Below are 11913 nucleotides of genomic sequence, written 5' to 3'. Positions count from 1 at the left end.
GTATGTGGATGTGTGTGTGTTTGGATGTGTGTGTATGTGTATATGTGTGTGTGTGTGTTTGGATGTGTGTATGTGTGTGTATGTGTGTGCATGTGTGTGCGTGTGTATGTGTGTGTGTGTATGTGTGTGTATGGATGTGTATGTATGTGTGTGTGCATTGTGTGTGTGTATGTGTGTGTGCATTGTGTGTGTGTATGTGTGTGTGCATTGTGTGTGTATGTGTGTGTATGTGTGTGTATGTGTGTGTGTTTGGATGTGTGTGTATGTGTGTGTATGTGTGTGTGTTTGGATGTGTGTGTATGTGTGTGTATGTGTGTGTGCATTGTGTGTGTGTATGTGTGTGTGTGTATGTGTGTGTATGTGTGTGTGTGTAGATGTGTGTGTATGTGTGTGTGTATGTGTGTGTATGTGTGTGTGTGTGTGTGTGTGTGTGTATGTGTGTATGTGTGGGTGTGTGTGGGTGTGTGTGTACATGCACATATGTGTACAGGGGACATCGTGGGGACTTAGTGTTCTCCACTCGCCCTCCCTGAAGCTGCAGAGAAGAGGAGGCTGAGGCTGCTAGCAGACCATTTGGGTGTGTGTGTGTGTCAGGGTTATACATGCCATGTGTATTTCTCAGCTAGATCGTGAGCTTGCCCAGCTCAAATCCGGGGGCATGCTACTATACTCTGCACACAGCACACAGTGGGGCACAATGACTATGCTACAAGGGTGAGGAAAGCTCAGTTCCCACCCCCACAAACGAGAACCTTTTACTGACAACAGGAGTAGCAGACTGTGGCATTGACCTTGGCGCCCTGCAAAGGGCAGGCACCAACCCCTTCTCTTCCATCTCTCAGCCAGCCCTGGCCTGGCTCCTCTCCTACCCCACCCTGCCACAGTCCTCTGACATTGTTGGGGGGACAGAGTGGAGTATGAGAGTACAAACCCCACAAGTCTACAAAAGCTGGGACTGCGTGGCTACGTGGAGTGTAGGGGAGTATGGCTGAGACCTCAGGCCCCCAGCCTGTGTTCGGTGATATTCTGTGCAGTAGATGATGGATGGATGGCGCTTCACACTGCAGAACGAAGGAAAAGCAGAGCGAAGGTAACGAGCCCCCATGGTGGAGGACAGGCTGCTGAGTTCTCTCCCATCCAACCAGGGTCAAAGAAAATAGAACTGAGGCTTTTGGTGGGGCGTGGCCAGGTGGGTGTGGGATGGTGAGGATTTTTGTCCAGTGTTCTGGGTCTGGGTGGTTTTACTGGAAAAGTGCTATGTGCAGAATTTCTGGGTTTGGAGCGGGAGAAACCTATGCAATCACAGAGGGCGAGCACCCTATGTGACAGTGGACACAAGGTGTGTTATGGGCGTCAGGAAGAGTTGCCCTGTGTATACAGTGATATTCTGGAGGCCCTGGGTACAGGGATGAAGGAGTGCTTTAGGAGAGGTTCCAGATCTCACGAGTCCTATAGGCAGTGGGAGATATACCGTGAGACCACCTGTGAATACCTTAGCTCTGTGTCTGCCATTTGATCTTACTTTCTTAGACCTCAAATCCTGTGACCTGTGAGCTCCCAAAGGCTGACTTCACCATGGTCATCAAAGCAATGTTGGGTGTTTCTTCCAGTTGACTGCACCTGGAGGGTTGTGGTTAGAATGAGGACAGGATCTGACCATTCCTACTGAAAGAGAGGGACGGGGTGTCTGTGGGGTGTGTATGTGTCGGGTTAGAGTCTAAGCTGGGGGAGACTGGGACTGAGGCTAGAAGGGGCCATGGGAGAAGGTGGGGGACGCTTGGTGGGAGACAAGCACGCATGGGATTGGGAAGTCAGAGGAAGTGGGCTGCCAGAGAGGGCAATAGCCCAGGCAGATGGCAGAATGGCAAGAGTGGGTGCCAGGCAGAGCCTAGGTGCTCAGTGGATGGGGCAGGGACCACGTGACTGATCCCTAGTGGCAGGCTCTTGACTACTGACCCCCTTCCCTTTGGCTTCGTGCCAATGTCTGTTTTATATTAAAGGGGAGGAATTATTTCCAAGGCAGGGCATTTATTTTTGTTTTTTTTGTTTTCATTTTCCTTCCTTTCAGGTTGAAAAGCTGCCTGTGAGAACCTAGCGCTCTCTTGTGATCCCACTCTGCGTGGGCACACACACTCCATACTGAGGCAGCCTCATCAGTTCCTCCACAGGTCCTTGGCTACAGCAAAGTAGACAGCAGCACCCCCAACAGGTAAGGCCACAAGGCTCCCCTGCTTCTGCCATGGCATCTGAGTTTGCCGTGACAATCACTCCAGTAAGGGCACCTCAGCTTCCGGAAGGTGGAAGGCGTTGTGGTGCAGCAGCAGGGTGTCCAATGTTTGCAATGTTTGCGGTTCATTGCATCTTCGTGGCTTAAGTCACAGAGAGTCCCCAGGTCCCTGGGAACACATGGCCATTGACTTGTTCTCTGTGTCCTCGCCCTTACCAGCAGAGTTCGGGGAGCTTAGTCTGGGATGGAGAGTGGCTTCGTGGTCTGCTGCTGTCAGCTTGTCAATATGAGATGTGTAAGTGGCCAAGGCTGGGATCTGATCCTCCAACATAATGTCCAGGTTGCCCTCAAGCCAGCGAGCAGCAGTAGGCCTCCATCTTACTGCTGAGGTGATGGCTGAGTCCCTGTCCCTCAGGCTGAGCAACAAACAGGTTCTGACAGGAGCCGCCAGGGCCAGTGTCACACTTAAAGGATTCAGATGCAACCCACAAGACTCCATTCATTTCCAGTGCTAGCTACAGGGCCCTGGGCCTCTTGAGTTTTGATAATTCCCTAGACCTGTTTGTAGACCCCAAGAAAATGCTGCACGTGTGATTTCAGTTTTATGATACATGAGACACGGGAGAGGGTTGTGAGAACCCTGGAGAAGTTAGGGAATCCCATCCTCCTGGCCCATCCGCATACTCACCAGATGGGAAACGCTTCAAGATGTGGAGGTCAGAGGACAACTTCTAGAACAACCCTATCGTGTGGTTTCTGAGGAGGGAGCTCGGGACAGAGCTTGGTGGCAAGCGCCTTCTCTTGATGGATTGTTTCTCTGCTCTCCAGTGATGGACTTTGCTGCGCCAAGCGTGTAGTAGGAACTAGATATGGGACAGTGGGTGGCTTCTCCAGGGAGCTTTGCAGAGTCTGTAGGAAAGAATTCTGCATGGTGTCAATGCCTCTCCAGGGGCATGCACACTGTCCCTCATGATGGGCCGAAGCTCTCTTCCTCTGGGGTTTTCTTCTTGTACCAGGCTCACTGGTCCCCACACTTCCCTATATATCACTCAGCAATGCTGTCCATCCCATGGTCATGTGACCATCTCTGCAGTGTGCATGAAAGGGATACGCCCTCAGTACACACCAGGCTTGGGTTTTTGAGTTTGGATCTTCTCTTGAGTCTGCAACAAGCTGACGTTGGACAGTTGCAGTTCTGACTGACCAGGTGTTCATGAGGTAAAAGAGGGCAGCATGCAGTGTGGGCAAGCGATGTCACTCGAGAGGTCAGGCGCAGTCAGTGTGTCCCCACATTTCTCAGTGGGTAGTCAGGTTATTGGATGCGGCCCATTGTAGATGGAGGATTGCCTGCATCTGAGCAGCTCTGATGAGCCCAGGAAAAAAGTCCTCATGGAGTTTGTAAGCTAATGGGGGCTGGGCCTGGCTGAGGAACAAGCTGCTGGGTGTTACAAGTAATGTCCAGAGGTGCAAAGGCCTTGGGGGACAAATGTGGCGTGATGAATTGACCAGTTCTGGGGAACCCAGGTGCCTGCTGTTCATGCAGGGTGGTGTAGAAAAGGAACTGAGAGAGAACCTTCCAGATGGGTTGTGATGTGATGCCCCAAGGTAGGGATGTGCCGAAGCTTTTAGAAGATGGGTGTGGGGAGCTAGGGTTAGGGTCGGATGGCTGAATAGGAAGTGGGAGGAATGCAGATGGGTCCAGTGCCCTGGGCTGTAGTCAGAAGCCTTGGCGATGGGATGTTGTGATCTGTTAAAACCAACAGAATCCACTGAAGGGCTTTGAGTCAGGGCCTTCCTCCACTGAGGCTCAAGCCCCAGGAGATGAAGACAATGCTAATGCTGACCTCTGTGAGGGTCAAGGCAGGGAGGCCCAAGTTGAAGCCTGGGTCAGCTGAGGGCGGCTATAGGGCCCCTACTGTTCTTGATTAGCAATCTGGGCTGGGATGCCAGAGGTAGATGTCTGACCAAGCTTGAGTTGACTCTTGTCCTATGCTGCCTGAGATGGCCCTGCCCAGTGAGTCCAAACCATGCTGGGAGGTCCTCAGTGGCCCATTGTCACTCAAGGTCATGACTTGTGGCTCCTGAGAGCCTCAGAGAGACTGGGTCTTGCAGCTGGCCTCAAGCAACCTCTAGTGTCCTGCTGCTAGATGCTGGGGCTCCTGATTCTACCCCAGTGAGGATAGCTGGTCTAGATTCACCTTCCTGTCCCCAGCAAGGTAGTTCTTTGGGGTCATTAAAGCTGAAAGCAAAGCCCAGCAGGTCCCCAGGATGGACCAAGTGCCTTTACATGGAGCTTCTTTGCCTAGCACACTCTTTTTCTGACCTCTGAGTTTAGAAGGTAGCTCTGACAGCTGTATAGCTAAATCTTGTCCTTCCAGTGGGGTGAAGGTGAGGAGAGAGTGGACTCACAGAGAGCCCATCTTCCAAGGGAAGATAGGACAGAGGTGTGTCCCAGCCACCTTCGCTGATCTGCATTTCTTCAGGAGCTCTGGGATGGCAGATCTCTGAAGGACGAGGTCAGGCACATGGATGAGTGGCCAGGCATGTCAGATTGCTGACTCCTGCACACACAGACACACACTCAGACACACATACAGACACACATACATGCAATACATAAACACACAGACACACACAGAGAGACACACATGCATAGACACACACACAGATACACAGACATACACAGACATAGACACATACATAGATACACAGATACACACAGAGACACACACACAGACACAGACACAGACACATACAGAGACACATGCGTAGACACACACACACACAGACACACATGCATAGACACACACACAGATACACGGACACACACAGACATAGACACATACATAGATACACAGATACACACAGAGACACACACAGAGACAGACATATACACATACATAGACACACACACACACAAACACACACTCAAACACACACACAGATATACAGATACACACAGACATAGACACACAGAGACACAGACATATACACATTTCATAGACACACACACAGAGACACACATGCATAGACACACACAGAGATACACAGACACACACAGACATAGACACACACATAGATACACAGACACACACACACACACAGACATAGACACACACACATCAGAATGACACCTAGTGATGTCACACCCCACTGGGGTGTAAGAAGCCCTTGCTCTGACTGGAGAAAAGCCTGTCCTGGAGCGGTTTTGAGGTCAGAAGAGCCTGCAGTAGCCTACGGCCTGGACAGAGCTGGGTTACAGTTCCAGGAACGGCTTTGACATGTAGCTCACTTAGTGTGATCTCCACTACTGTCAACATGTCCTTGCTCAAGGGACGATGGGAGAGGAGATGATTTCCTTCTGCCTTTGACCCTGCCCTCTGCATTTCTTGTCTTTGGGCAGGACCTTGCCCTTAGGTCTTATTTAAAAGCTTACCCCTTTCAATACGGAGCCAATTTGGATCTTATTGTGCAGCCAATTCCAGGCCTTCATTAAAAACATGGGTGGACATTCATCTGCTGCAAAATGAGGTGTTTAGTGACCAGTCTGTGGGCAGCAGTCCATCAGACATGCTGGAAGGAGACATCTGTCACCCACCAGAGGTGGTACCACCTTGCCTCGTCCCTTCTGCTGTCCCTAAGCTCTCAGGTCCTCCCAGCCATATGTGTATCCATTGTGGGTGTCACTCGGAGGAACCAGAGGCTGTGGCCAGCTTTTCCTTTTCCAGATGTTTCTAAGAGGGGAGAGCTGCTCACGTTCGGGAGCCAAGGGGAAAGGCAAGCCTTCCACCTGCCTTCTGTGCCCCTCTTAGGCGACTGAGGCTGCGCCCTTGCAGACTGGGGCAGAATATGCATGTTTGTGGTTGAGCCACCGATACCCTACAAGTGCTCAACGCTGGAAGACATCCATCTCCAAGGCCCCCACCCTCGAGCCGCGTCCCATGAGCACGACCGGCAACATCCCATAAATCATCTCCGAATGAGCGTGCTTCCTGCACTCATCCATCATGCCTGGCTCTCCTCTGCTTGTTTTTAAAAGCTGTTAAACCAGAATCCATCACAGGGGATGCCGCCAACACCTTGGGCTGAGCTGTACACAGGCTGCCTGAATCTGTGGTGGTTAGATTATCCCCCGGCCCCGCTTACTGGGGTCTCCTGGTGTGGGAAGGAGTGTGGGGAGGAGTGTGATCATGGCTTTACCCAGCCATATCAGAAGCCACTTAGAGGTAGACCTCCCTATCTGTCTGTCCAGAGCCTGCCCCACTGTGCTGCTGCCCCACTGTGCTGTGTTGCTGCTGGGTAGAAGGGTTGGAGCGCATTGGGCCCCACACAGGGCTTCCTGGGCAAGACTCCTGCACTCGTCTGAGCTCTCTCTAGTACTGGGTGGTTTAATTAGGGAACTTCACTGGAATGAGCTCCCAGGATGCACTTTGCTCACCCTGGGGACCTAGAAACCCATGGTTTTGTGCCCACTTTTCCCTATCTGCTGCCTCCTCCTGACTTTCCCTCCTCTTGCTCTCTGTCTCCCCTGTTCCTCCTCCATCTTCACCTCCTTCCTCCCTTTCTTCCTGCCTCCTCCTTTTTCTCCCCTTCCCCCTTCTCCCCTCTTTGTCCTCCTCCCCGTCTTCCCCCTCTCCCCTTCTCCCCCTTTCCCTCCCAATGCAGGACTTCCTTCACCTTAGGTTTCTCTATGCCTTCTTCCCAGGCCTGCAAGCCCAGCTCCATGCTTGGTCTCACCACTGTCCTCTTCCTTTCCCTGTAGTCCTGGGAAGCTCACAGTCACGTGACAACTAAGGCGCATCATGGGAGGCGAAAGGGCTCCAGAGATGCCGCCTTCTCCATGAGAACCCACATCTGGAACCTTCTAGGCTTTGAGGTGTTTCCTAAACAACTCCAGGAGCAGCCAGGCCAGCCTCTAGACAGATGTCACAGGCCTTGGTGGCATTCATGATATCATCTCCCATCTGGCTGCCGCATCTCCTCTGTCCTTTCCTTGGCTTTGCATTTGTTAGTTGGAGGATAAAAACCACTCCGAGTTGCTGTGACCTTTCCTAAAGTAGAAAACCTGGTCGATCCTTTTTCCGTGGTGGCTTGGAGCTCTGTAGTGGAGCTAGGAAGAAGCTGGAAGGGTCACAGAGGATCCCAAGGAGTTCCCCGGGTCTTGACTCCAGGGTTAAGTCGCCCAATTAGAGTGCATTAGTTACCAGGGTGTTACAACATTAGTAACTATTAGACTGCTCCATGTGTGGCTCCCACCCTGGAGGGGGAAGGCGTCTCTGGGCGGTTGCTAACCTTTATGAGGGGTAGGACAGGATGACTCTGGGGTGGGGCCCAGAGCATCAGGGTGGCCACACAATCCGAAGACTGGCTGGTTGTGTAGTTGTGTCCAGGCTATATCTTACTGTCCTATGGCTGCGCAGTCTCTCAGAATCCCAGCCCTCAGGAGGTAGAGATAGGGGATCCCTGGAGCAAGCTGGCTAGCCCACATGCATGTAAACATATGGATATACACACATACAACCCTACATGCATGCATGGATAGTTTAAAACAGGAGATGTTTATTCTTGATCTGTTCCAGAGCCAGAAACCCCAGGGCAGGAGTTGCAGAGGCAATCAATGCCCGGGGCCCTTCTGAGCTCCCGTAGCGCTGGCCACAGTGCTTGTGGCTTGTGTCTGCGTCTCTCCCATCCTGGCCTCTCTATGACATGGTTCCCCTCCCCTTCCCCAGTGTGTGCTGTCTGTGTGCCTGATTTTACCTGCTTTCATCCTTTAAGGACTCGGTCGTGTCTTAAGCCCCTACCTAGGACAGACCCCTCCTAACTGGATGGTGCCTATGAAGTTCCTGGTTTTATGTGTGTTCTGTTACAAGTATTGGGGGCTAGGATGTGACTATGCCTTTGGGGAATGTAGTTCTCAATCCAGTATCCTCCACGATTGCTGGTTGTATGTATATATATCTGCATGTTTGCATGCATGTGGGCTTGCTCCGGGGATCCCTGTCTCTGCCTCCTGAGGGCTGGGATTCTGGGAGGCTGCCACATCTGCCTGACTTTTATGTGGAGCCTGTGGATGCGGGTTCTAATCCTCAAACCTGTACACGAAGCACTTTATCCAGTGAATTGTCTGCTTACTCCTGAAACCATCTTGAGAGCCAGTTAAGAGTGAAGTAGCTGGACCTTCATCTAACTAACGATATCCTGTTCATAACATGATTCCGAGCACGTGCTCTCATACAAGGAGAGAGAAGCTGGGGTCCTGTCATGCAAGGCCTCACAAAGGACCGAAGAGAGCATCTTGGAGGAGGTTGGGGAGGGGTGCTGATCGAGGGAGGGAGGAAAGGTCCCTGGAAGTGAAGCAAGGGAATGTTGGGAGTTAGGGCCCAGCCGAGGTCCCTGTGTCTGGCTACGTAGAATCTCCGTTCTGTCCCTTTACACAGACACAGCATGTCGTTAGAGTGACAGCTGTGATTCTACTTGGAGAGTGAGCACCAGTGGGTGTGCACCAATTGGGAGAAAGCCGTTTGTTATGGTTTGCAAGTGTTTCAGGACTGGAGCTTCCAGAGGCACCTGTGTTCAGAGGAGGAGGGGCTGGCACACCCAAGGAAGAGAGAACACAGAGGCAGGGACAACACGAGCTTGGCTTGAGCTGTCTGTATTTGTGTGTGGGGGCATGTGTGTTTGTATGTGTTGAGTGTGCAAATGCATATGTTGTGTGTATATGTGTGTGTGTGTGACTGTGTGTGCTCCTGCATGTGTGTGATAGAAGAGGAGACACCCTGTCCTCTGCTGGGCTGGGATGGACAGCTCCATCCTTGACCTTACACCACTGGATGCTACTGAGCTTTGGCTGGAAGCACAGGAGGCTTGCAGGAGGAGGCCTACAGCAGTTTGTTTGTTTGTTTTTGGTTTTTCAAGACAGGCTTTCTCTGTGTAGCCCTGGCTGTCCTGGAACTCACTCTGTAGACCAGTCTGGCCTCAAACACAGAAATCCACCTCCCTCTACCTCCCAAGTGCTGGGATTAAAGGCGTGCACCACCACTGCCCCGCCAAGCGTCAATCTTGATGTAAGCACCCTGGTCCGGCCTGAGAGCAATCAAAGCTGAACCCAAGTTCAACAAAGATCAAATAGGATGCTTCTGACATGCCACGAGGGGGATTCCTATGCCCGGGGCCCCTCAAATAGTGCAGAAGGCCTGGGGTTTCCCCAAGATCACCTGCTGGTGGAGTGCAGCCATCTTGTCTGGAATGTCCGTCATTCCAAGGGTTGTGGGTGACACTGCCTTGTTAGACATCATGACTCTGAAAAAGCAGAACCATGGGCCAATTCGAGCACCAGAACATTCAGAATCAAACCCCACTTCAGTCCTGCAGCACTGACACTCAGAGCGTACCTGTTGGATGGCTGAGGTCAACTCAAAGCGAGGGTCTCACACAGGCCCCATGAGCCATGGCTACTGGCCCGGGATTGAATACTGCTCTTTAGAACAGTGCACTGATCCATTTTCTATTTCTGTAGATAAATACCTGAGCCAAAAAAAAGTGCATCTAGTACCAGATACTGGCAGCAGCTCAGCTCTGAAGAAAAACCTGGAGATGTCACAGGGGCAGATGCATGTACAGGAGGGACAGGTCACATGTCCAGACAGGAAGTCAGAGGGGAGAGGGATCATGTCCAATAGCTCACACTTACAAGATGTGAGTCAGGGTCCCATGAGAGCCACCCCAATCTTTTCTGAGGGCAGGACCCAATGACCTAAGGATTTCCCACAAGGATCCACCTCCTAAACAGCTCACCACCTTGCAACATTGCCTCACTGGGGACCAAGCTCCCAACACATGAGCTGTGGTGTTGGTGATGATGGTGATGGTGGTGGTGGTAGTGGTGGTGGTGGTGTTGATGGTAGGGACACACATTCTAACTACCATAACAATCAACATCTATGTTCTTTTATAACATACTAAAAATGGAATCTTAACTCTGTGGGATCTAATAAGAAATTAGCCTTGCCTGTGGGAATTAAAACCACAACGGCAGAGGATCTGAAAGGACTCACAAAACTGGTGTTTGCTTAGGTTTGATTGCTACTGGTGTGTCCTGCATAGTGGTCTGGTTGGGGTCATAGAGTGCTTAGCATTATGGGAAGGCCTTGAGTCGGCTATGGCTCCTGGAGCCAAGCAGCCTACACTACAGCCCTGAGGCCCCACAAATTCACTTCCTTGCAGTTTGGAGCTTGAGATTGAGGTGTTGGCAGGGTTGGGTTCCAAGCTTCCCTCAGGCTGTGGAAGCCATGTTCTCCGTCTGTGGAAGCCATGTTCTCCGTCTCCCCTGGGGCTGTGGAAGCCATGTTCTCCGTCTCCCCTGGGGCTGAGGAAGCCATGTTCTCCGTCTCCCCTGGGGTTGTGGAAGCCATGTTCCCCATCTCCCCTGGGGTTGTGGAAGCCATGTTCTCCGTCTCCCCTGGGGCTGTGGAAGCCATGTTCTCCGTCTCCCCTGGGGCTGAGGAAGCCATGTTCTCCATCTCCCCTGGGGCTGTGGAAGCCATGTTCTCCATCTCCTCTGGGTTTGTGGAAGCCATGTTCCCCATCTCCCCTCAGGCCTCGAAAGCCATGTTCTCTGACTTCACTGTCTCTATCTTCTGTTCCTGTCTGTTCTCATCTCTTGGGAATTATGGTCAGATTGCAGGTTCAGATGGTGCTGAACCTCACCCTCTTCAGTTCTCACAGGTTGTCTCCAAATGCACTGGCTAAACATTGAGGGTTAGGACTTCAGTAAATTAACATTTTTTTGAGACATAATCTCAGTGCGTAGCCCTGGCTGGCCTGAAGCTCGCTACGTAGGCTGGCCTCAAACATCCAAAGATAGCTCCTTTAGCTCCTCAATGCTGAGACTAAAGCTGTGCACCACCACACTTGGCTTAGAACATCAATTTTTAAACATAATTTAGTTTATCCCAGGAAGGTGCATGAGAATTCACAACTGTATGGTTTTTTTTTTACAACTAATAATGAGTCTTCTATTATTTCAATATTTAACATGAGGGGTTAATTTTTGTCAAGGTTTTGCCCTGTAGCCCAAGCTGATTTAGAGCAAACCTTTCTGCCGAACTCCAAGTATGGTTTTTATAGGCATGCACCACCACACCTGGATGGGGGTTATAGGCATTCACCACCACACCTGGACAGGGGTTTATAGGCGCACCACCACACTGGGCCTGAAAAGATATCCCTTCTCAGCATTGCTACTGCAGCATGCTGGTGAGTCCCAGAAGGCTCTTGTGTGTTTTCCTCTGTGGAACTGGGGATTCTGTTGGTCCCTGGTCCCGTTGGAAATGGACAAAGTGTTACAGCTCTCAGAAGGGGGAAGCCAGTATGGGGAAGGGTGCCAGGGTCCCAGGTCTTGACTGCTGCTGTGGCAGCACCAAAGTCAGCAGCAGGGGGAGTGGTGGCAGACAGTGGTGGTGACACCACCAGCAAAGACAGCAAGGGTGTGAGCCTGGCTAGCCAGGCAGGTTCAAGGTTCAGCGATGAATGCTTTGGAAGAGAAAACTCTTCCCTAAAGTGTTACAGCTCAGTAAGAGAGCCACTCTCAGCCGGACAGTGGTGGAGCATGTCTTTAATCCAGCATTTGGGAGGCAGAGGCAAGCGGATTTCTGAGTTCGAGGCCAGCCTGGTCTACAGAGTGAGTT

At 51.5% G+C, this 11913-nt stretch overlaps 1 protein-coding gene across 12 annotated transcripts in view; it reads left to right on the top strand.

The window, feature by feature from the left end:
* Positions 1 to 11913, top strand: part of Rbfox3 (RNA binding fox-1 homolog 3) — a 436622-nt gene that overhangs the window by 101864 nt on the left and 322845 nt on the right. For 5 of the 12 annotated variants that reach the window (XM_031355193.1, XM_031355192.1, XM_031355195.1 and 2 more), the window contains exon 2: positions 2069 to 2209. The exons of the other annotated variants lie outside the window; for them this stretch is intronic. The gene's annotated coding sequence lies outside the window, so the exon portion shown is untranslated. The remainder of the gene's footprint in view (positions 1 to 2068; positions 2210 to 11913) is intronic. 12 annotated transcript variants of the gene reach the window in all.

Source organism: Mastomys coucha, unplaced genomic scaffold (assembly GCF_008632895.1).
Source record: "Mastomys coucha isolate ucsf_1 unplaced genomic scaffold, UCSF_Mcou_1 pScaffold5, whole genome shotgun sequence".
Classification (NCBI taxonomy): domain Eukaryota; kingdom Metazoa; phylum Chordata; class Mammalia; order Rodentia; family Muridae; genus Mastomys; species Mastomys coucha.
Note: the sequence above shows the minus strand (reverse complement) of the source record. Positions and strands in the feature narration are given on the sequence as shown.